Source organism: Acomys minous, assembly GCF_964271855.1.
Source record: "Acomys minous genome assembly, chromosome: 9".
Lineage (NCBI taxonomy): Eukaryota > Metazoa > Chordata > Mammalia > Rodentia > Muridae > Acomys > Acomys minous.
The window spans coordinates 509,900-535,073 of record NC_140490.1 but is presented as its reverse complement, the minus strand read 5'-3'; the positions used below and the strand labels follow the sequence as shown (position 1 = coordinate 535,073).

General features: G+C 47.6%; 1 protein-coding gene and 1 long non-coding RNA gene across 2 annotated transcripts in view; one reads left to right on the top strand and one right to left on the bottom strand.

The window, feature by feature from the left end:
• Positions 1–9,290: 9,290 nt before the first annotated feature.
• Positions 9,291–11,964, bottom strand: LOC311605937. Its single transcript, XR_014782115.1, has 3 exons — positions 11,885–11,964; positions 9,459–9,670; positions 9,291–9,311 (listed from the first exon to the last, which is right to left on the bottom strand). It is a non-coding gene; the product is annotated as an uncharacterized lncRNA (long non-coding RNA).
• Positions 11,965–14,426: 2,462 nt separating this feature from the next.
• The window catches only part of PELI2 (pellino E3 ubiquitin protein ligase family member 2), a 371,889-nt gene continuing 361,141 nt past the window's right edge, over positions 14,427–25,174 (top strand). The window contains exon 1 of the mRNA XM_084796768.1: positions 14,427–14,590. The gene's annotated coding sequence lies outside the window, so the exon portion shown is untranslated. The remainder of the gene's footprint in view (positions 14,591–25,174) is intronic.

Here is a 25,174-nt window from a genome sequence, read left to right as displayed (position 1 = left end):
AAAAAAGTTTTGGGAGGCATCATGTTCAAGTACTATTTATCAAGGAAAGATGACAACCCAACCACAAATGGAATAGGAAAGCTAGTCCTAAGGAGAGTTGAACAATCCACTTAAGAGGAGTATGTGAGAGCCGCAGCAAGTACTATAAGCCAAGAGTTGTTTGTGGCCCCACTCAGGAACCCTCTTGACAGGCTGAAGTAGTTAAGAACACTTCCTTCAGCCAGAGGCTGTGTCCAGTGTTAGCTCCGGCCCTGAAGCTAGTGGACAACACAGCTCCTTTTAGGATTGCCCTGCTATGGGACGGTGCCTCACCGTGAGTTTTGTGCTTGTGCTTCCTGAGACGCTTGTTCTGCAAAGCGGTTCATGGTGTGTGCGTGTCATCATGGGTGTGCCTCCAGGTGCACTCTCTGTGGTTAGAGGAATTTCTTGGTGATGCTTTCTAAGTGATATGATATGGTTTATAGGTGAAAGGAGTTGATTGCAGGCATGCTTCCTACTTTGCTTCTATACCTTGAAATGGAATTGCCTATTCCCAAAGCAGTGTTGGGGGGTGGGGCAGAGAAGGAAAGAGGGAGAGAGAGAGGGGAGGGATGGAGAGAGTTGGGGAGACAGCTAAGTTGGTAAAGTGGTTGCCTTATAATCATTAGGACCTGAGTTTGATCTCCAGCACCTGTTAAAGAATACAACAACTACAACAACACCATCAGCAACAACAAAAACAACATGTGCTTGAACTTGGAAACATGTACTTGTAATAGCAGAAGCAGGGAGATCCCCAAGGCTTCCTGCCAAGCATCCTGACCTAAAGGGCATGTTCTAGGCAAATGAGACCTTGTCTCAAACCCAAGATGTACTGATGGAGTGGTACATGCAGTTGTCCTCTGACCCTCACATGCAGATGCACACATATGCACACATACTTGTACATCCATGTGTACCTGTACATACAGGAACACCTCTCCCTGTTAAATAGAAACTTATAAAAGAATACCTATTTTCAATTTGGTAGAAAAGTCCCCTTATTTTCCAATGAAAATAATCCTGTATTTCTTCAGTGAAAACATATCCTCCCTCCCTCTGTCTCTGTCTCTGTCTCTGTCTCTGTCTCTGTGTGTGTGTGTGTGTGTGTATGTGTGTCTGTGTGTTTATATGTGTGTCTAAGTCAGAAATTAACCTTGGATATTGTTTCCCAGGAGACATACACCTTGTGTTTTGAGAGAGAGAGAGTCTTTCACTGAGGCCTAAGGCCTGCCAATTAGGCTAGACTGGCTTATCTCAAAACCTGGGTGTCTCCTGTTTTTAATCCCCTAGAACTGGGATTACAAGCATGTGTCACCACACTTGCCTCCTCTCTCTTTTTACATGGGTGCTAGGGATAGAACTCAAGTTCTCATGCTTGGGTGGCAAGTACTTAACCAACTGACCCCCACTCCCACCTCCACCCCCACTCCCACCCCCACTCCCACCCCCACCCCCACCCCCACTCCCACTCCCACCTCCACCCCCACCCCCACTCCCACTCCCACCCCCACCCCCACCCCCACTCCCACCTCCACCCCCACTCCCACCTCCACCCCCACTCCCACCTCCACCCCCACTCCCACCCCCACTCCCACCCCCACTCCCACTCCCACTCCCACCTCCACCCCTACTCCCACCTCCACCCCCACTCCCACTCCCACTCCCACCCCCACCCCAACTCCCACTCCCACTCCCACTCCCACCTCCACCCCTACTCCCACCTCCACCCCCACTCCCACCCCCACCCCCACTCCCACCCCCACCCCCACTCCCACTCCCACTCCCACCTCCACCCCCACTCCCACCCCCACCCCCACTCCCACCCCCACCCCCACCCCCACCCCCACTCCCATCCCTACTCCCACTCCCACTGCCACTCCCACCTCCACCCTCACCCCCATGTTCTTGTCAGAGCTGGAGAGCTCTGGAGAATGTGTCTGAAGAATGAGGGATATCAGAAGTCTCTGGAATAAGCAGACTTGTCTAGGAAGCTTAAGTCCATCCCCGCCTTCACGGTGTGGCCTGTATCTGAGTCCTTGTCCTTACGCCAGCTCCTGTCCCCCACCCCACACTCCTCCACCCCCACCCCCTGTACTTGAGCAGAGTCTACTTAAAGCCAGCTTTGTATTCTGCCAGTGTGAATGTCCACCTGGGGGTGACAGTTACGTTTAACCACTACCTGAGGGGTTGGTTCTTCAGGTATCTAAAGAGTGCTGCACATCCAGGCAGCAATGGCCTTTCCTGCCTCTCTGTCATGATGTGAATCTGCCTGAAAAGGAAACTTTTGTCCTTTGGGTGGGGGTGGGGGAGGGGTTTCCACCACAGGATTCTCAGGCAAGGCAACCCACAGCATACACCAACATGCCTGGAACCATCTGTTCTTACCCTTAGTGCATTGCTGTTGGCTTCGTACGTCGGGCGTGCTGCAGGTTACAGTATGTATGATCTCTTAGTGAACAGTGCTAGGTTGAGAGGACACAGTCCTGACTGCGCCATGCTTCTGATAACACAAGATGACCTTCTTCATTCTTGAATGACACAGTGCACAGTGGGACAGTTGGAGTCGCAGACTTTCTTGAACGTGACTCTGCTTCTCACCCAGTTCCGATTGGAGCCATTGCTCGCTGCACCAGCTGCCCTTTCAACAGCACCAAGACAGAGAAGTGTCAAACATGAAAGAGCCAGCCCTGTCTAGCTGGGCTTCACAACCGCCTTCTGTGTGGAGAGTCATACTGCAGTCAGCACCACCTAGTTGTCACCTTACAGGGGTTAATGCGCTCGCATGGGCAGCTTCTCTAGCTTCCTCTGCTATCAAAGAGCCCTTGCCTCGTTCTCCATCTCTCCCTATCTTGTGTCTACTGTGTCTGATGCCACTACTTCCTCCTCCTTAATCCTGCCTGGGTTGTGTTGGATTGAGAAATGCCAATGAATTGGTAAAGCATACCTTTAGTTGTGCCTATGAGGGCGTTTCCATAGAAGAGTTCCTGAGAGGGGAAGGCTTGCCCTGACTGAGAGAAAGACCACCCAAGAGGCGGGGGCCCAGCAGCAGGAGGAGGAAGCCCACTAAAGCACGCCTTGTCCTCTGTGCTTCTTGCCTAACGTGAGGAGCCCCACTCTGCAACATACTTTCGACATAATGATATTCTCTGACACTTCAGGTCCATAGAGGAGGCCCAGCTGACTGTGAACTTACTGAAGCTCCCGAAAGAGTGAGCCAAATATAAATCTTTCCCTATTTAAACGGATCCCTCGGTTGTTTGTCACTGTGACAAACAGGTCTGACTAACATACCAGATGCTATAATGAAATGTTCCCAACACCCACTTCAGGTGCCTCGCAACTGCCTGGAAAGCTAGCTCCAGGGTTTCTGACATCCTCTTCTGGTGTCAGATACCTTAAAAGCATTTACACTCATGTGTACACACCCACACACAATCATATACACCTAATTAAAAATAAAAATTTAAAAAGATATGTCTCTTTTCTGGTTTAATGATTTGAACTCAATCTTGACCGATGCAGATATGCTTGGTTTGGCTCCTGTAGTCCTTGGACTCCGTTAAACACTGTTTCCCTCCCACTCACCTTTTTCTTCCTACTGAACTCTCTCCTGTCTTTAGACACAACTTCTGAATCCCATTTCTTCATTTCTTCACAGCTTTCTCACACTCACCTTTCAGGTCTCAGCTCAAATGTTACCTTACTGGAGGCCCTTTTCTGACCTCACCCGCTTCTTCCTTCCACAGGCCTCTCATGATCTGTCAAACCATTGTTTACTTGGCTATTTACTTAGTGATGCCTTGTTTTCCCCTTTCCCTGTGTTAGGTTGCCAGATCCATGAGAGGAAATCTTGCCTGTCACATAGTCAGTGTTGAAATGTTTGTTGGATACTAAATTGCTGAGTAAATGTTTTGGAATTGATACTATCTAGAACATTTTCTGCAATAATTTTCTTTTATTGCTCAAAGGATTTTCTGCCATACCTGCTATTGAATCTTACAGGAAGAGAAAACAAAGAGCCAAATGCCCAATAGTATATTCTGTATAAAATTAGAAAACTCTATATTTAGAAAAATTGTCAAGCCCTAGCTCTCAAGTTCAATTACATCCTGGAATAGTAAATATACTAATGGAGACAGTCAGTTCTAGCTGGGAGTCTCTGCCCATTGTGTCATGGACGTCTATAAATAGCAGGCAGCTCTTGGAGACAAGACGTACAAGAGCAGTCTAGTAAATGGAAGGAGACCGATTCTTTTAGTAACTTGACTCAGACTCTTTATTACAAAGAGTATTGATTATAAGATTCAATTTGATGTGACTGGGAACAGCTTTGCAAATGTCTCCAGATAGGCAACCTTATGATAAAATAGGCTTATGCTAAGATTTGTCGAAGGTGAACAAATAGTGAAGTTTGTCACCTGCTTTCTAACCCTAGACCTGTAAATATGACTGTTAAGGTCATGTGAAAGTTATCATGTTATATCAAATTCTACATTTTGACTCGGAACATTTACAAAAATATTTTTATTACTATTTTTTACATTAATATATAAAGTGATGGGTTTTTGTGTGACATTTTCATGCATATGTGTCATTGTACATCATTTATTCAAAATGATACAACCAATTTAATGATCCTCTGGTTAAAACAAATTAAGCCATATATATATATGAATTTTAACACATGTTAACAATTTTAACATGTAAATTTTGTGTAATTTGTTTTTGTTGCAGGGCAAAGAAAAACCAAATTGAAACTGACCTGGAACTTTCCTTTCTGTTGGCTAGCTTTCACAGTGATGCAAGGTGCTTTCACCCTATTACCCTCCCCTAGGTCTAAGACCGAGAGGGACCTCCTCCCCCACTATTGTGATTTTTGTCTTTAGAGATGATGGTGTTGGTGACACTTATTTGAAACCTTGCCAAAGAGGTGGTGTTTCAATTATACTTGGAAATGTTTGTGTGTATGTTTGTTTATTAGGCATTGCTGTTGCCGTAGGCATGTCTTGGCATGTGTGTGGAAGTCGGAGGACACCTTACAAGAGTCGGTTCTCTCCTTCCAATGTGAGGGGCCTGCCTGGGACCTGGGGAATTGAACTCATGTTGTTAGGCTTGGTGGCAAGTGGCTCTACCAGTTTCATTCCTTTAATGTGGTGATAGCGATGATGATGATGATGATGATGATGATGATGATGATGATAATGATGGTAGTAGTGGTGGTGGTGGTCATGGTGGCGGCAGCAGTAGCAGCTATGGCCCTGTGATCACTGATATGTGCCTTTTCCACGTGGAATCTGTAATACTGATAAGAGCGCTGCCAGTTAAGAATTCTGTCAGGCGGGGCATGGTGGCACAGCCTTTAATCTGATCACTTGTGAGGCAGGAGCCAGTGGATCTCTGCTGAATTTGAGGCCAGTTTGATCTGGACAGCCAGTTCTAGGCCAGCCTAGAACTGTTCTTTTTAAGAATATTTATTTTTATTTCATAGCTGTGCAAAACCCAAAACTCAGGGGGCCAAATCCCCATCGTGCACGAAAGTCTGTGTCTTTTCCATGACAAGCTTGGCACATATAATTTCCAAGACACAGAGTCTTACTAACAGTCATTGCTCAGTCTAATATGTGGCTGTTAGAGTTGTCAAAATAAAACACTTCTATTTCCTTACTTGTGATGTGGGAGAGATACATGGAGGTCAGAGGACAGCTTGCTGGGAGTTTGTTTTCTCCTCCCACCACGTGGGGTCCGGGGACTCAATTCAGGTTGTCAGACTTGGTGGCTAGAGACAGCCTCACTCTTTGAAGTGTTGCAGTTGCCGGCTGACCTGTCCTCAGCTTTAGGTGCTTGTGTGCAAGCGTTCGAGCCTCCTACAGACAGTGGTTATTTTGATTTGATTATTCTTCTTGCTTCAGATGATGCACTGGTGTGGCCCTTGAGCCTCACTGTTAAACCGGGGTTGCATACTGCTACAATGGTCCATTGTCTCGGTTTTTATTGCACGGTAAAACTCCAGAAAGAGCACATGTTATATATTTGATTATGATGCTGTGAGGGCGGGGTGAACCGGCGGTGCTGTTTTATAGCATCTGCTGTATTTATCAAGTAAACAGTGTTACCAAGAGCCACCCACTTGCTGTTTCTATTCCAGATTCACCCTCCCAGAGGGACCGCTGCAGTGCTACTGTTGCAGGTCCTGCGAATTCCTCATCTCCTAGGGATGGTCCACTAAGCTGCTTAGATAGCATGCACCACTTTTACCTTGTTGGTGGTGATTAGAATACGGCCCATTCATCATGAGACGTACATTTGCATGCGATCATCTGAGTGTGTTCTGCCCAATTTAAAGGAATACTCTAAGTGCTAACACAGAAGGCAAGCTAGTGTTTGTGGACAGGGTACTGGAAAGCATTGTATTAGTGAGCTATCTTCAGCAGTCTTTTCAGTGGCTCTGAATGGAACCCTTAGCACACTGCTTAATGGGTGCTGGCTCCGGGTTCAAAGTATGGGGCTCCAAATGCATTGTGACCTCCAGCAGGATATCTGCTATTCTTTCCCCGTGCGGCTTGCTAACAGCCATCTCTGTAGAAACTTTCACTTTCCATTCCATCTGTGTCCAACTCACACCTCGGCTTTACTCCCTAATAGTAATAACCTATAGGGCAAAACAGTACAATGGTTTGGCTGTTTACTGCTTTGTAATGCTTCACGTTACATACACAGTGACTGCACGCCCTGGTAAATACCTGACTTGTACCTGGTTGCTAGCGCACAGGTATGCTTTGTATGACCTGGGCTCTCCTACTTTTTCACAGATAATTCAGGCTTGTGGTGGGCAGCCCCACTTCATCGGTGCGGCCCCACCCTGCCCACTTGCCTGGAGCCCTGCTGGCACACATTAGCTTTGCTTTCTCCTACCTGTGCATCTCCACCCTATGCCACTTCTAACTGTCCTTCCCAAGTTTGTCTGCAGCCAGTGCAGGCTCACTTCTCTTCAACATCGCCCTCCACGCAGGGGCTTGGGCTTTCTCTGCACACAGTGGGAGCATCCGTCAATATAGGAGGCTGTAATAGATATTGAGATCTTGTCAGGTCGTCTCATTCCCAGTAGCCTGCAACTCCACAAGACCCAGGTGCATTAATCTTCACGTCATGTGACGGCTAGGCAGGGTGTCTGGTCTTAATTTATGTCATATCAACATTTATTAAATTAATGATTGAATAAACAGTGAACTTCTTGGCAATTTCAGGAAGATTTAGCAGTAACACAAAGCCCTGATGTGTCCCAGTGGTCCCGCTTGCTGGAAAGTTGGCCTGTAATCCCCACAGTGCCCCTCGGCTGCTGGCTTCCCAGTTGTGGCGTTACATCTTATTATAGTCACCATTGATGAGCCCTCTTCTTTGACTTGCCCCAGTGGGAAATATTTATAACGGTGTCAGAAGAAACTGACCAGGCTTTCCTGTGGCCGGCTGGACACGACAGCCTCATTCTGTTTCCCAGGCATGAAAACAGAGTGGTTTGTGTTTTCAGTCCATTCCACACGGCAAAAATGAAGCTAATTCTTAACACACTGACAGGTAGAGCTTTAACAAATCCTACCAAGTAAAAGTAACAGAATTTACAACTATGTTTTCAGTAAGTTAAATGACACAATGTCACACCCAATGCATAGCAAGTTACCAGTGAAGGACACTATTATGGTTGGACACCGCCACCAGCTATTGTTGAGAAAACCAAATGCTGGCAGGGAGAATACTTTCAAAAGTTGGGAGGGAATAAGCTCATGCGAACAATTTCAGTTAGGGGGAAGGAAAATAAGGCTGATAAATGATGAACAGCGCGGAGCCAGGAACCTGACAGAACACTATGTACACTGTGTACATTTTAGGCATGTGAAGGAAATCATGAATTACATGCCTGTGAACTCACTCTGGAAAATCTCATGCCTTTAATCAAATGACATCGTCTCAAACTGCAGTTCCCCAAACTTTGACACAAAGTAAAGCGACATCTCCAACAATGTCACAAGTAGAAAATTGCGATTACGTGCTTCCATGGATAACCCAGGGGTTTTCGGGTAAGTGCAGAAACTTCCCCTGAAATTAATGCCATGAGATATGTGCTACACAACTCAAAAATTCTGTCTTTGGCTGTGAAATGCAGCCTGTGGTGTTGAGACGCACTAGCTCCTGTGTGAGGAAATTGTCATTAACCCTAAGATGGCGATCCTTGTGTCAACTTCCCGAGATGCCACCGTTTTGCTTAAATGTCACTGGATATGAAAGTGTTTGCCTTCGCCAGCCTTAAAGTGAGCTGTCATGTTTGGTTTCAGAAGTGTCTTCTCAAGTTGCTGCCTTGTTGCTATTAGTTTTGGGGTGCTTGTCTTCCAGAATAAGAACTTATAAACTCGAAAAATAGAATTTTAGGGCACGACTCCTCTTAGTGATTGTGTTTTACTCCTGGTGGCTAGAATGCTGATTTTTCACATAGCTGCTGACCAGGGTTGTCTTGTGGGAGGCACAATGCAGCCTGACCTTCACCAGCCAGCCACGACTGATTTTTATGAGCACAAGATTGACGGGTGGCCCAAGCGATAGAGCTGGTTAACACAGTGCTGAGTTTCTGACAGGGCTTGCTTTAAAAGTGGTGACCAAGAGAGAGAGAAGATGCCTGTTGACCATATCAGGCCATAGCAGCAGAGACGAAGGTGGCCTGTGGGGGATAAATGAACTTGGTGCTGATTTTACTCTAGGTCAGAGATAACATCTGGGCCAGATAGCTTTTACTCACCTCCACCCAGTTCTATGCTAGCGTTAAAAAAAAAAAAAAAGCTTGAAATAAACAGTATTTTAAGGAGACCACTGAGGGAGAATAAGGCACTTTTCAATAAACACATCCTGAGCAGAGATGGCTGTAACAAAGCACAATAACTAACAAATGCTCATAGGTAATACACCTATAAGAAAGAGAAAATCCTAATATCTTCCCTCCCCTAAAGTTTGTCAGCTGGCCAGCACCAATATTTACATTTTTAACTTGCAGGAAAATGCCAGTAATTATTTTTTTAATCAGAGAAATTGATAATGGCAGTAAAAAACCCAGAAATGCTTTAAAAGCCATTAGCTTTAATAAAAGCATTGCTTTAAATGAAAATAACATACATTTGCAGCTTATCTTGGCAGGTTGGAATTTACCTTTTAGATGCTTACCCTGTCGCAGCCACATACTCCCGAGCACACATGGCTTGCTTGCTTCATATTCAGAAGCAGTATGTAAAGGGAACTGCTAATTGGCCCTGTGAAAAACAATTTATGGTACACTTGATTTCTCATTACTATAAAAGTGGCTTAAAGTAATGAGGCTCGTGAAAGGCTGTGACCTCCATCATAAATTGTGCTTATTATTAGTGTTGTTTGATCAGGCACGAAGGGGAGAGTCTCACCTCTTAATAAGTGTAAGTGTTAAGTGTGACGCCACAGTATGACACCAGCAGGGTGCCCAGAATCCCTGTCCTCTCCTGCTCTTTGGCATCCAACATGGTGTCCAGGCAGAAGAAATTTGTGTGTCTGAGTAGGATCAAGATCTTGTCCAAGTTCTGACAGAGACTGAAGATGGACGCGACATCCTTGGAAGAGTGAGCTGTCAAGCTCCAGGCTGGAAATGCACATGTCAGGGGACCCTCAGTGATACACGTATGCCTTCATTTGTTGTCTGCTTTGGCCATTACTCAAAAGTGCCTGAACATCTGCTCAGTGGTGAGCAGGGCAGATATGGTTTCCAGCCTCTGGGAGCTCGTGAGTAAGTACAAGAAAAAAAGTGTTAGATCGAGGAGTAGGGCATATGGCAGAGCGGAAGACTATAGTTATGGAGCATTCTGGAGTGCATACTGTAGGAGAAGGCACAGAGAGACATTTGAACTCTTGGATCCCCCTAGGCAAAATCCAGGCAAGCACGGTAGCCTCCGGCAATCCTAGCACTCAGGAAACAGTTGCAGAGGAGCCTCGGGGCAAGCTGGCTGGTTAGGCTAGCTGGAGTCAGGAGCTCTCTGTTCACCAATTGTAGGCTTTGCCTCTTCCAAACCTACTTTATTTGGGGTTCTTTAAATGCTTATACCTCCCTTCCAACCCACCTGCCCTAGACAGGAGATGTAGGGGAACAGGGGATAAGACCTTGTTGAACTCAGTTCCAGGGAGCGATTCCCCAGGCATAGTCAGCAGGATTTCTGTAGACCAGCAATTCCACCAAAGTTGCTGCTGGAACCTGGAACAGCAGCCAGAACCCGGAGCTTCAAAGTGTTCTCTGGAGTGGTTCTCGGAGTGTCTCAAAGTGGAGCAATGAACAGCCAAATACTACCAAGACCCAGCCTCCTGTTTTAGGCATATATATATATGCCTATATATAGGCATCTCAGAGTCTGTACTAGGATTTTTTTCAGCTGGCAGAAACCAAGCCCCCACACAAGGTGGTTCAACCTCCAAGTGAATAAACATCACCTGCTCTCTCACAAGTCTGTTCCTCATCCCACACTTGAATCAAGACAAAAACATGTTTCCATTCAATACCTATGCCACACTTGAGATCAAAACAAAAACATGTTTATGTCCACAACACCAATAGACCTTCCTCAAAAAACAAAGTGGAGAATGGCTGAAGGAGTTGCTCGATCCTTTGCTGTAGCCTCTGCATATGTGTGCATCGGTGCCGGGGTACCTACACGCTCATATACATACAACACACAGAGACACATACTTGCACGCATAATACACATGCGCACACAGAGAGATGCACACACATTTTAACATCAACTTTGAGCCTCCACATTTCACACAGCACGATGTGCATAGATATACACATCACATAGGCATTTTGTATGTGTGCATTGGGGCATACAAAGATTTTTTTTTTTGTAAAATGATCTCCCAAATTTTAGTATGTGATGCCTTTGTGGGGTGATAGCAGGAGATTTTTTTCTTATTTTCCCCTTCATGTCTTTCTGGGTGGATATTTCTATCATGAAAGTGTTTTACTTATTTATGTATTGTATTGTTTAATTTATTTTTACTTTGTATCTATGTGTGTATATGAATGTGTGTCCATGTGTGTGTGTGAATGTGTGCCAGTTGTGTGCAGGTTTTCTTAAAAGCCAGGCAGATCCTTTGAAGATGGAGTTCCAGGCAGTTGTGGTCTCACCAACATAAGTACTGGGAACTGAACCCAGGTCCTCTGGAAGAGTAGGAAGTGTTCTTAACCACTGAGCCATCTCTGCAGCTCAGAATGCTTCCTTCAATACAAGCTATTTTAATTTTAAAACAAAATGGAAACTTCTTAGCAACTCTGGGGAGTGGGGCCATTACTAGCTAAATTTATTCTTTTACACACAGAGAAAGCCCAGATATCTTGGAGAAATGGATGGCTTCACCGAGCAATTTCTCTATAAGCAGCTATAATCTCCTGCTGAGAGGTCACCTGATAGCTTCCAACAACCGAGCACACCACGTGACCTGTGATTTCCCACATGAACAGCTATCTTTCTTTGATGTTTTTTATGCCACATTCTTCAGAGTCCTAAGGCTCTGGCTCTCCCTAGATTGGAGCTACTGAATCACTTAGCAGGGGATCCAAATGGGAAAAATAACTCACGGAAATTGAGATGAGCGTTTTCATTTTTATAAAGTTTGGGATAAGGGCTTTGTCACCGAAAGAAGAGGTAGGGACTTTGAAGAGAGTGGCTGTTTGGGTGAAGAAAGGCCCTGGGTTGGGTTTGCTATTCTCCCAAGCCCATCGTGTTTATCATCGGGAGTTTGGAGGTCAGCGTCAGTGTGTAACCTCACAGACAATATGTAATGCCAAGCTATCAGCAGCAGGTACCTCTGAGACGCTTCCGGGAGGTGGTGATGCCTCAGGACGGCTTTATCAAAGGCAGAGTGGAATTAAGTCTGTGGACACCGTGTCCTTCTCCTTCTTGGCTTGGGGGAACAAAAAACACATTTATTCAGTGACAGGGAAACATTATGTTCTGAACCCAGCTTACTATGGACATCCTGATCTGAAATTACAGGATATTAGAAGGAAATTGCCTTTCAATATAAAATGTGTTCAGCGCTCCTAAGCTTGCTTTTGCATTCTGTGACTGAATTTTCTGGAAAGACCAGGTAGATTCTGGGTCCCCACTCCACGTGGGGCACACTGAATGCTATCTCAGGGCAACGTAGCTTCTCATGGTTGAGACTGGTTTGAGCTCTCTCCAGCCCTTGACATTTCACTCTGGTCTCTGCTGGCGTGGCTCAGCTGCTTCTCACTGAAGCCACATCAGCCTCCTTGCCAGTCCCCAACACATACTCTCTGACTACAAGATACTTGCTTTCTGCATCCATCTGCTGGGACCTTCTCAGCCAACACACCACCCTTCTCTAAAAAGACAGCACCTTATACCCATAGCACCCTACGCCCACAGCACCCCACACCCACGGCACCCCACACCCACAGTACCCTATGCCCACAGCACCCTATGCCTACAGCACCCTACGCCCACAGAACCCTACGCCCACAGCACCCTATGCCCATGGCACCCCACACCCATGGCACCTTACGCCCATGGCACCCTACGCCCACAGCACCCTACGCCCACAGCACCCTATACCCATAGCACCCTACGCCCACAGCACCCTACGCCCACAGAACCCTATACCCATAGCACCCTACGCCCACAGCACCCTATACCCATGGCACTCCACACCCATGGCACCCCACACCCACAGTACCCCACACCCACGGCACCCCACACCCACGGCACCCTACGCCCACAGCACCCTACGCCCACGGCACTGCACACCCACAGCACCCTACACCCATGGCACCCTACACCCACAGTACCCCACAGCCACAGCACCCCACGCCCACAGCACCCTAAGCCCACAGCACCCTAAGCCCACGGCACCCCACGCCCACGGCACCCCACGCCCACGGCACCCCACGCCCACGGCACCCCACGCCCACGGCACCCTAAGCCCACGGCACCCTACGCCCACGGCACCCTACGCCCACGGCACCCTAAGCCCACGGCACCCTACGCCCACGGCACCCCACGCCCACGGCACCCCACGCCCACGGCACCCTATGCCCACGGCACCCTACGCCCACGGCACCCCACGCCCACGGCACCCCACGCCTACAGCACCCTACGCCCACGGCACCCCACGCCCACGGCACCCTACACCCACGGCACCCTACGCCCACGGCACCTCACACCCACGGCACCCCACGCCTACAGCACCCTACGCCCACAGCACCCCACGCCCACAGCACCCTATGCCTACAGCACCCTAAGCCCACAGCACCCTACGCCCACAGCACCCTAAGCCCACAGCACCCTACGCCCACAGCACCCTATGCCCACAGCATACATTACACCTGGTTAAGTCTAGGCTCCCTTTACTCTGCCTTAGGTTCTATGAGTCTATCCTTACACTAGGAGATTTTCCAACCACCACCAGAACGTCTGCTTCATAGAAACAGACCTTTCCTTTGTGCTTTCACTATAGCATCTAGAACTGTGCCTGGCAGAGTGAGCGTTTAGTACATACTCATTTCACTGAATGCATGAGTGAGCAGTAGAATTTACCATGTCAGTTTACTAGTAGTGTCCGTTTACCTGAGCAATTATCAGTTTCAGCTGTTGCAAGTGCGAGCATTTTAAGTGCGTCTAGGGGAAAGCTGCTGTTAACGAATTCTGCCTTTTACCCTTCCTGTAACACTTGGCCTTTTGTTTTGACTTAAGTTCTAAAATTTGATTTTCTTTGCCAGTCACATTCACCTGTATATGTTCTGAGTGGCAAGGCAGATTCGAACGGTCATTTAGACACAGTTGGGTTTTCTGTACAGATGGCGTCATTATCATAACGGTCAAGCAGAACTAGCCCTGGCTTCTGTTTATTGGCTTCTATAAAGACCACTAGAACCAAAGAAAGTACTACCTGACCGATAAATGACATTAAAGCATAAGCCCGTCGCTTGTTTTCTCAGGGATTAGCCCTTCGGTTTTCGGATCGTGGGGAGGTTGCCTGGTTATGTAGGTGAGAGCACGTGGTGGCATTTGCTGGCGTCTCTGAGCTGGAGGTCAGTGTCTGGGGGAGGAGTTTCTACGTAGGCATAAGGCTACTGTGTAGTTTAAATTCTGAATTTTTTTTTTTTTTTTGTTATCCCATCCCTTGTATCCTCCCATTCCTCCCTCCCTCCCATTAAATTCTGATTTCTATTTCAATGTTGTATAAACACGGCTCCCCAATTGTTCCCTGGTATGCCAATAAAGCAACTTACAGCCAATCGCTGAGCAGGGGAGAGAATAGGGCTGGACTTCCTGTCAGCCAGGGGAGGAGCAGTTAGAAGCGGAAGTAAGGGATTCAGCCAGGGAGATCAACCATGGATAGAGGTCCAAGAAAGCTCAGGAGGAAGGAGCTGGAGCCCAAGGTCCGGAAAGAGGCTTGTGGGAGGCCCAGAGGCCCTGATTGACGCTGCCAGGGCCCGACAGTGAAAATGTCTCCAGGTTCCTTGTATGACACACCTTCTTGGGTTCAGGTATGTTAGGGGTTCCTGGAAGGGCTGGTAGTGTGGAGAATGCACTGTCTAGGGGCCCTCCTGCTCTGAGGGGACACTGCGTCTGCTAGAAATGATGACCCAGGCATCAGGGGACTGACTGAAGACCACAGGCAAACCTTTCTCCGAGCTGCTTGTTCCCAATCTTCATAAGTTTTGGTAGCCCAAAGCGGCAACCTTGGGTACCAGAGAGACTTCCTGGCTCTTCAGAAGTTGGGCTTCAAGCCCCGAGTGCCAGGGCCACACAGAGGTGTTGCCCGTTGTCTGTGTGTCTTCTGCAATGCCCTAGAAGGCAGCAGGGGTGGCTGTCAAGTCATGGGAACTGGAGCGCTTTGCTCTTTGAAGGGAACATTCACACTGGCACTTTACACACGTCAGCTCTACTTTTACTTGGGCCCTACCAGGTAAAAATCATTAACTTCACTTTCCAGGTATAATGAAACGACAGATGAGTCACGCAGATTCAGCAGCACGAAGACAGTGTCCCCTCCTCATTTTTTTAGCTAATTCAACTTTCTGACTTCTCACCCTGCTGGGTAGCACAAAGCTAAATCATGCCACTTGATGCTCAGTCTTTTCTGGTTTATGGATCTTCTCATGCTTAAATAGTCAAAGTTTTCTTTCTTTTTTAATTAATTAATTAATTTATTTATTATGCACACAGTGTTCTGCCTGCACGTATGCCTACACACCAGAAGAGGCCACTAGATCTCATTATAGATGGTTGTGGGCCACCATGAGATTGCTGGGAATTGAACTCAGGACCTCTGGAAGAGCAACTAGTGCTCTTAACCTCTGGGCGACCTCTCCAGCCCCCAGAGTCAAAGTTTTCTAAGCCCAACATCCTATTTTACTATTTAAAGAAAATAATTAAAGCAATTTTATTTCATAACTGTGACATAAGCCCATAAAAGTTGTATGTATTAAGAGGGTAATATGTAATGTTCAATGTGTACATGTTTACATCAGGTTAAACATATGTCATTTTATGAAATAGTTACCTTTTCTTCGTGGCAGAAACCTTCTAGATATTTTCTTTTGGCTTCATGAAATTCACAGCACGTAACTGTTTTGTGCAGACTAGCTACCGGGCGATAGCACCCGGCCGGCCTTGCTCCTCCTGTGTAGTCCAGCAACCTTTTCTCTCCCTGAATACATCAGTTAGCTTTTCCACTGCCACCTACCAGATTGCCTGGTTTTCCACTGATTACCTACCAGAAGCAACTGAAGGCTAGGTGGTTTGTGGTAGTGAAGACATTTCAGCCCATCATGCAGGAAGTTCATGGTGGTGGAAGGCCTCACCTCTTGGAAAAGCAGGACGGAGGTGACCATAGCCTTCTAAGACCCACCCTCGCTGACCTACATTGGCGAGCTGGCCCCAGCTCATAAAGGATCCATACTTTCAGAATAGCATCACCCGCTGAGGCCTGAGCCGCCATTCAAAATATAGCCCAGTGGGGAACACTGCGGGTTCAATAGCATTGATGATCCCCTACAAGGCTCCTTACTTTTCCTTCTCGCAAAGGTCAGTTCTCTGTATGAACAGGATTCCTTAGGGTTCTAGCCAGGGCACGGAACCTGGGGATTAGTTACTTCCTCACTCTGCCAATGGCTGTGCTGGTCTACCCTATGGGTTGAGGGCCCAGCTATAAATGAACTCACGTGGTCTGGGATGGCATGCACCTGGTACTGCTTGGGTCTGGTCACCTGCCCTCATGAGACAGTCGACACCATTATGTCCTATGCTGAGATGCACAGAAGCTTCTGGAATCCTACATGCCCTGCACAGGTCATGAGGAGGCCAGGAGCCTTCTTCTGTCCCTGTCACCTCGTGACTCTCTCCCCTTTGGCTGCAGCTCTGAGATGAAGCCCTCCCGAGAGTTTCGGAAGCTTCTAGAAGCTTTACTCCCTTCTCCAGTTCATGCTAGATGTTTCCCATCTAAATGAAATAGTTCACAAGGATTTGATGATGTCTGGCATCTCTTGGGATAAATTCTGAGTCTGCCCGGTGTTGTCTCAATATGGTATGTCCGGCATCTCTTGGGATAAAACAGCTGTACCAGTCTTTTGAGTCTGCCCGGTATTGTCTCAGTACCGTAGTGATTTAACACTGTGGTTTAGGAAGCACAAGGGCAAGCTCTCCTGGGTCACAGTTAGAAGCTTCGCGGTGCTTACTCGCCTCTTTGAGATTGCATTTGCATTTCATTTCTGCTGCGCAGCTTTGCCCCAATGTGATATATGTTTGTGCTTGAGCGTCTTTTATGAATCACCCTACCGTTCCTCTCCTGAACAAAAATACATATAAAAACTGGAAGTTTCAAATCCTTTTTCTCACCACAGCACTCTGTTAGAAAATTTATTATGGGTTAAGTTTTCATTTCAATTATTTTTATTGCACAATCGGTCTGAGGTTTATGTATGTATACGCATATTAGGAGTTTTATGGTTAATTATTATACAAGCCCACTTGTCCTCACAATGCTGTCTGTTACTGAAGTGAATAGGAAGGTTATTGGGGCGATTCAAGCGGGCCTTGGGGACATCAGAATTTGAAGGTGTCCTTTTGTCTGTTGATTGGAGGTGTTCTTAGGAAGGTGCATTTTAATGTGATCTTTCTTTTTGAGTTGGGGCAGGGCAGGCATGTAGAGGTAGGAGAGACAGGAACTCATCATGAGTCCAACAGGATCCTGATCCAGACCCACAGGTACCTTGGAAACTCATGAGGTTTGGGAAGTTTGAAGACCACTGAAGACCATCCTGGCTCACCGTGGAGCCTCTGCAGGCCATCTCAGATAAATGCTCTGGGTTAGAGGGAAGCAAGAAAATGCAAATAAAAACCCCGCTTACCCAGCACTGTAGGCGGAGAGGGCATGAGGCGCCAGAGCGGTGGCTCTAAGATGCAGCGTCAGAGGCAGCAGAAGGTGAGTCAGGCTTTGACTCCCTTCTCCTAAGACGGTGGATGCTCCTCAGAATCAGCTGTCTCTGTTTACACGTATGAGCGCTTGCCTGCATGCATGCCTGTGCGCCGTGAAAGGGCCTGGCACCCCCCGGGGGACAGAAGAGGGTGTCAGATCCCCTGGAATTGGAGTTGTAGATGGTTGTGAGCCACCATGTGGGTGCTGGGTCCTCTGCAGGACCAATGGGTGATCTTAACCTCTGGGCCATATCTCCAGTCACACAAATGCCTCTTTTAACCAAAGTGTAGCTACTCATGTGCTGCCTTCAGCTGGACTGACGGTAGGTCTTAATAAATTGACATTCCCTCCTTCCTTTCTTTCTTCTTTCCTTTTTTTTTTTTTTTTTTTTTGAGACAGGATCTCTCTATGGAACCCTGGCTGAGCTGACGTTCATTATGTAGGCCAGGCTAGACAGAGGAGCATATCCTTGGCGTGCTTGCTGCTGTATTGTCACATTCAGGTGGCCTCTCTGAATGTCAGGATGCAAAAGCAACCTGGGGTTCCTGTGATAGGGAGAGCTCTCTTCTGACTGTTTTGGTCCTAGTTGCTGCCAAGGCAGCCAGGGCTCTTCTTCAGCTCTCCTGTGAGGATGTCTGGTCCTTGGCAGTCATCCAAGGAGCGTGTGTGTGTGCGTGCGTGCACGTTGCGCGTCTTGCGGTATATTAGTAACTTTGGAATCAACTTGGGGAGGAGAGATTTATTTTAGCCTCCGATTTGAGGGAGTTGTGTGCATCAGGGTGGGTGCAGGAGGAGAGGACACAGCATCTCAGTTCGTGGTAGCAGGAACATCAGTGAAGGAACTGGTTCACATCTCTCCAGACCAGGACGCAGAGGGCGAGACACCAACCAGGGCTTCTTATCTTCGAAGGCCTCTGCTGGTAGCCGACTTCTGCCAGCTGCCCCTCCCCCTAAAAAGGTCCCTAGCCTGTGGAAATGGCGCCAGCATCTGGGGAACAAGTGTCCAAATCATGAACCTGCAAAGATATTTCAGATTGGAAGTGTGACTTGTGGAGAAGGGCAGCCATATTCCTCCAGGGTGGGGACAACCTGCACTCAACTCGCTGCCTGAATGATCATCCAAAACCTCCCCAGCCATGTCTTGTTAGCCGGGCAGCCCTTTCTCATGCCCAGTGGTTCCTCCCACTTCCGATGCTGTTGGATTTGAGGGTCTTCGAGAGGACTAATTTCCTGCAGGGAGGCTGGGAGTGAGAGAGGGTAAAGTTGCAGGGAGGCTGTCTTTGTTTTGTTTTGGAAGATCTGGAGGAAGATCATGTGCCATAAAGCCGCCAAACTGCAGTTCGGCTCTTATGCCTGGCTCCAGGGTAGAGAGAACAGCTTTTAACACCTGCCTCTTTCTAACAAGCTTCTAGAAATGGCTTTCCTATGAGGCAGGGCCAACGGGTGAGTTTTACAGTGCAGAAAGAGACTGTAGACCTGTTTATCACCATTTTCTCACTGGGACAGAAAACAAGCTTTACTCGGCTTGCCAGTAGACCCTGGTGGATGGCAATTGAGCTACTAAGTTCTTATCTGACAAATTGTGCCCAGTCCTGGGTCCTTTGTGTGGGGGGTCTGTGATGGGAACTGGTGGCAGAACAATAAATACTGGGCTGCAGCTCCTGCCGAGGGGCGCAGGCCTGAGGGCTGATGTGGCACACTTGTTTTCTCATCCTTTTCTGGAGACTTCCAGACTTGGGAACGCGATGGATGCTCCCATTGATAGTTCAAGCCTGCCATTAGTCTGGCCTCCAAATAATGAAGCTGGGCCCTGCCACAGAGCCCCAGCCCTTTCCCCTTCCCCCAGCCCTTTCCTCCCTCCCTCTTTTCCTCTCTCTCCATAGTTTCCTCTGTCTTTGCTATGCTTTTTCCTTCCCTTTCCCTTCTTCCTTTTCAGCTTCTTCTTTCTCTCTTCTTTTCCCCTGTCCCTCATCAACTTTCTCCCACACTTTCCTTTTTTTAATATTTTTTATTAATTTATTCATATTACATCTAAATTGTTATCCCATCCCTTGTATCCTCCCATTCTTCCCTCCCTCCCATTTTCCCCCTATTCCCCTCCCCTATGACTGTGACTGAGGGGGACCTCCTCCCCCTGTATATGCTCATAGGGTATCAAGTCTCTTCTTGGTAGCCTGCTATCCTTCCTCTGAGTGTCACCAGGCCTCCCCATCCAGGGTACATGATCAAATATGGGGCACCAGAGTTCGTGTGAAAGTCAGACCCCACTCTCCACTCAACTGTGGAGAATGTCCTGTTTGTTGGCTAGATCTGGGTAGGGGTCAAAGTTTACTGCACGTATTGTCCTTGGCTGGTGCCATAGTTTGAGCAGGACCCCTGGGCCCAGATCCACCTATCATAATGCTCTTCTTGTAGGTTTCTAGGACCCTCTAGATCCTTCTATTTCCCCATTCTCCCATGATTCTCTCACCTAGAGTCCCAATAATATGTCTTCCCCTCTGTCCCACTTTCCTGGTAAGTGAAGACTTTCATGGGACATGCCCCTTGGGCTAGTGTCCAGATATAAGTGAGTATACACCATGTGAGTCTTTCTGCTTCTGAGTTAACTCACTCATTATGATCATTTCTAGTTCAGTCCATTTGTCCACTCTCCTACACTTTCTCACTCTCTCTTTTCTCTTTCTCTCTCTCCACCTTCTCTGCTCTCCCTTCATTCTTTCATCCCTCCTTCCCCTCCCTCTCTTTTCTCTCTTCCTGCCCCTTTCCACTTTCTCCAGTCTTTGAGCAGTTTTCCCCTCCCCTCCCCTCTTCTCTTTTGCTCTCTTACCCCCTCTCTCCTTTCTCCCTCCCTCTCCTTATAGCCTTCCCTCCAACCCTGCTCCCCACCCTCCACTTGTGCCAAGCAACTTCCTAGAAACCTGTTGGGGAATTCTCTCCTTTAAGACCGGCTCCGCTCCTCATAAAAGAAGATATAGGATGGTCGGGCTGACGTTTACCCAGGGAGCAGCTTTCCCGTTGTGCAAGCTATTTCTCAGTTTAGCTGTGCTGCAGGAGGCTCAGATGTCACATAGAGCACGGAAACAGCAGGCAAGGAGCAGGGTATGGCGCTGTCCTCCCGGTTAGGGCCCTGAAATGTATTATAAGCCAAGATGCTTGTGGTAGACGGAAGAATTAAGTAGTTTAAAGGTGTGACTTCCTAAAAGGCATAAGGCGCTGATTTTGATAGACAGTTTAGGCTGCCCGAAAAAAAGGTGTTCCTTCCTTAACGGGACAGTGTGATGTAAGGACTGAGCCTCTCACCAGTAAGAAGGACTTTTGTTTCAGTTCTTCTGCCTAACAAGTCATGGTGACCAGCTGCCACCCCCAACCCTGTGGAGAGCTAAGGACACAACTGCTGATGCCCTGTTCTCCCGTCCCCCAACACCACACACACACACACACACACACACACACACACACACACACACACACACACGTGATCTGCCCCCAACAGAATGCCTGCTTTGGAGAAGAATCTTTATGATCTCTTTGTACCACTGGGCGTCAAACATGCACTTAACAAACTACTGCAGTGTGCAGATGACCAACATGGGACAGGACTCTGGGTGACGGCTGACACGGGGAAGGCAATCACACGGGCTGGATGCTCCCAGGTTGCCCTCGAGAGTGGCTCACATGGTGCAGGCCTGCGAGCAAAGTGGACGCCAGTGTTCAAACTCCTGGCCTTCCAGCCGTGCTTCCTTTGTGCTCTGTGGGCTCCTTTTACTATGTGGGACCTTTAAGCGTTAGTGTTCTCACGTGATTCATCCTTGGCCTCTATCCCTCCCCCCTGAGTTATTTCTTTCACATCGATGGGTTTATTTATAAACCTGCAGGCTCCTAGAGCCACACAGCCAGCCCAGGTCTGTCCGCTGAGTCCCGTGTCCTTGTGGCCACCCAGCACTGGACCATCTCACTTTGGTGGTTCCTCAGGCATGTGAAAATCAGTATGTGAAGCTCTGAAGCTCTCTTCTCCCTTGGCTGTCTCCCACCACCTCAGTGCTGGCCCTACCAGCTTGTTCTTCTCCCGTTGGATCTCTGCACTGTGGTCATTGGGCCACTGTCCTGCTGGTACCCAGGTGGTGCCCCAGCAGTCATTTTAGCTTCCTCTTCCTCTCTTAGCACAACGTGTGTGTGTGTGTGTGTGTGTGTGTGTGTGTGTGTGTGTGTGCGCGCATGCTTTGGGCTCCCTATGTAGCCCAGGGTAGCCTTAAGTTTGAGCTGTTGCTGTCTCAGCCTTGAGGATGCTGGGATTACAAGTGTGTACCAACATGGCAGGCCTGCTCTCTGCTCTGTATAGCACTCTGTTTACATATTAGGTCCTTGCTGATTCTCATCTAGTGCCACAGTTCTAGTGTCACAGTGTCCCTGGGTGGTCCCTGTGTCTCAGCCTTGGTCCCTTCCAGTCTTCCTTCCATGTCACTCCAGGATGTCTTACTTTCCACCTCTAAAGCTGGTGCGTGTGAAGTCTTCCTGCCTGCAGAGTAAAGACTTTGCCCACTATCCAAAGCCTTCCACAACCCAGCGTCTGCCATGATTTTGATGTCTATTCAGTTTGTCCTTGGCAGACGTCATTCCCATGCTTTCCCGGTCACTTGTCCTGCGACAGTCCCTGGCCTGGAGCCGTGGGGTTGAAAGCTTTTCTTCCTCTCCTTCCTTCCTCCCCAGACTGTTTGCAGATTTATCCTGAGCCTCCCTTCTCTTGGAGCCCGTCCGCGAGTCCCCATGTTACTGTGACATTCTTTGTGTGTTCTTCCCTCCCACCCTGGTCAGGTGCTTTGTGCCCAACACTGCTCATCTGTCGGCCTCCTGTAGGCGACACGTCCCTTGAGAACAGGGACTCTGTTGTTTCCTTCTGTGCACTCAGCACCTGATGCTCTGTGAACCACGTGGACATTTAGCTGAATGAATGAAACCAGTTTTCCTCCCCAAGAAAGATCTGTGGGGGGAAATCTATGAGCTATGGATTCATATATTTTTGCTTTGACAAAGTATTTATTAACATTCCTCAAGCCAGTTAAATGAACACACACACACACACACACACACACACACACACACACACAAACCTTGACTGACTCTGGGTCTCTGCTGAAAGGAAGACTATGAAACTCTCCCGCTCTCATTAACCAGTGCCTCCTTCATCTTGGTATAGCATCCTATTAGACAAATAATTTACATTTAAAGAGAGAGTGTAAACAGCATCCTGATTCATGAATATTAAGCAGCATCTGCATGTCATTTAAATAAGGGAATTACTATCCTGGGAAAATTAGGACTAGAAAAGGCAACACCAAAAAACAATAAAAGGAAAGAGTGAGGGAGAGCTCAAAGTTTTTTTTGTCTTATCTGCCATTAGCATATAGCCAATCCTTGGGAGGCAGGGGTGCTGTCTGGTTTAATGGGCATTCCCAATGACAACAGTACAGCTTGGCCCTCAGGGTTTGATGAAGGAGGGAGGGAAAGCAGATGGGAATGAGAGAGACAGAGGCAGGGGTGCGGGGAGATGGGTGCTTTTTATAAGCACAGGTGCAACTTGCTTTTACATAAGATAGTCACAGGACTGTCCGTGGGTGAATGGGCTGGACATTGTGTGGTCATGCGGTTCAGCACCCTGTGTCTGTGCCCAGCTCTCTTCCGTTGGGACAGGGAGTCTGCAAACGACACGGCTAGTTCATTAGGTCCTGCGGTAGCATCAGCAGAGGCTGTGAGCGGCAGCCTAGAGCGCTCAGTGTCCATCAGCCCTGAGGCTCCACTCCCCACTTTGGTTTTCTAGAGTCATTCAACAGCTCCTTATCTTCAAGAGGTTTTTCATTTTGTCTTTTTGTTCACTGGAATCCTTGCAGTGGCCTTTGACCTCTTGATTGTGCTAGGTCCCCTCCGCACTACACGGAAAAGCCACTGTTTTTCTGGTTAGGCACTGACTGCTGCCCACACTGACCACTACACCTTGAGGCACAGCATGTCCGTGTTTGGTTAAGGGGATGGCAGCCCTCTTTCGATTACAAGATCCACTGGAAAGCGTATGATTCTTAAGTAGAGTCAGTGACTAGGAGAGGGGCATGCTGAGTGTGATGTCCATTCACTAGTAACAGATGGCTTCAAAACCACAATGCAAACGGCAGTGGAACAGCAGAAGGTTCCGGGCCATGCCAGCCCGCTCTCTGCCTGTGGGGTGCGTATTGATTCCGCTGCTTTACTTAAGGATTTGTTGGGTTAGTGCCCAGCGTGAGCCTCGGCTAGCAGTGTAAGAATATACGCTCTCGAGGAAAGTCTTCTTTAGACAGTGATGGAAGGAAATTCTCTATGTGGGAGGTGATTCCAGGATCGGCTGGAGCTTGCCGTTTAGCCTGAACCTGACATCTGCCTGTGCTTGCTTCACAGTTAGTGCACTCCCAAATGCATCCGTTTCCAGAAGCTTGTCTTCGTTGTGCAGACAGGAACTCTTTCAGAGGCTGAGGGTGTCAAGTCCTGGCCAAGGCAGTGGCCTTTTATGACCTTTCCTGTTACATTCTCACATGCGATAAAGCCAGCTCACAGGAGGTATAGGTGATGAAACCAAGAGCCCATTACAAACGGAAGGATCGTGCCAGGAACCTGCAACGTAGTTGATACAAGCAATCCCTCCAGGCACTGCAAGCTCTCCTTCTCCTGCTAAGTCTGATCCGATGCTTTATCTTTTATGTGCTCCCCAATCACTGTATACATGTTATTAATATGAGTGTATCTATACATCTTGAAATTGTGCAATTAATCCCTTGCCTTCTCAATGAGTTGTGTAAGTTGGTGGATTTATATGATAAATTAATTATCAGTATGGTCTAATAATTGTTTATTATTATCTGTATTATCAGTATGCCTGGTAGCAATCAATTAAGACACTGACACTTGTTATATTTTAAAATAGCTTTCGTTAGCCTGGGGCAAGGAAGACATTAATGCTCTATACTACCTCCCATAGTTGGGCAGGCATGGGATCCCTGCCTCAATCCCATGCCATCTGCTCCTAATAACTTCTATCAAGCTACCTTCCACCCATAATCCCAAATTCTTGCTAATGTTCTTCATCTGGGCCAAATCTCCATCCACGCCTGCCACGTGTTTTTCTTCCATCCAACCCACAGTGGTCTTCTCTCTCCTCTCCTTTTCTTCTTCCAAGAATTTCTCTCTCTCTCTCAGCTCAGGAGCCTTAGCCACACCTATTTCCTCTGCCCTGCCCAGGTGGGATGGCTTTTTATTAATTAGCATCAAAATATATCAGACCATCTCCCAACAATGATAAATATAAAGAAAACATAACAACAGAGCATAAAATACTAAGTTAATTTACTGTGCCCATAGCAAAGAGGTTAGGCCAGGATTTCCTCCCTGAAATTAACTAATATTTTTTTATTGGTTTTCCTAATTAAAACTTATCCCTTTCTTACATACTAAGGGTGCCATTTTTATTCCTGAAACTATTTAGAAGTGACTCTGTATCGAGCTGCCATGTTGGCGGTTTCAGGGAAATACTAAATAGTAAGCATGCTCCCACCTCTGAGTGCTTTTAAGGCTAAAACAGGATCTCTCAACTTCAGCATTTTTGGCCTTTTTGTCATCTGTGCTGTGGACA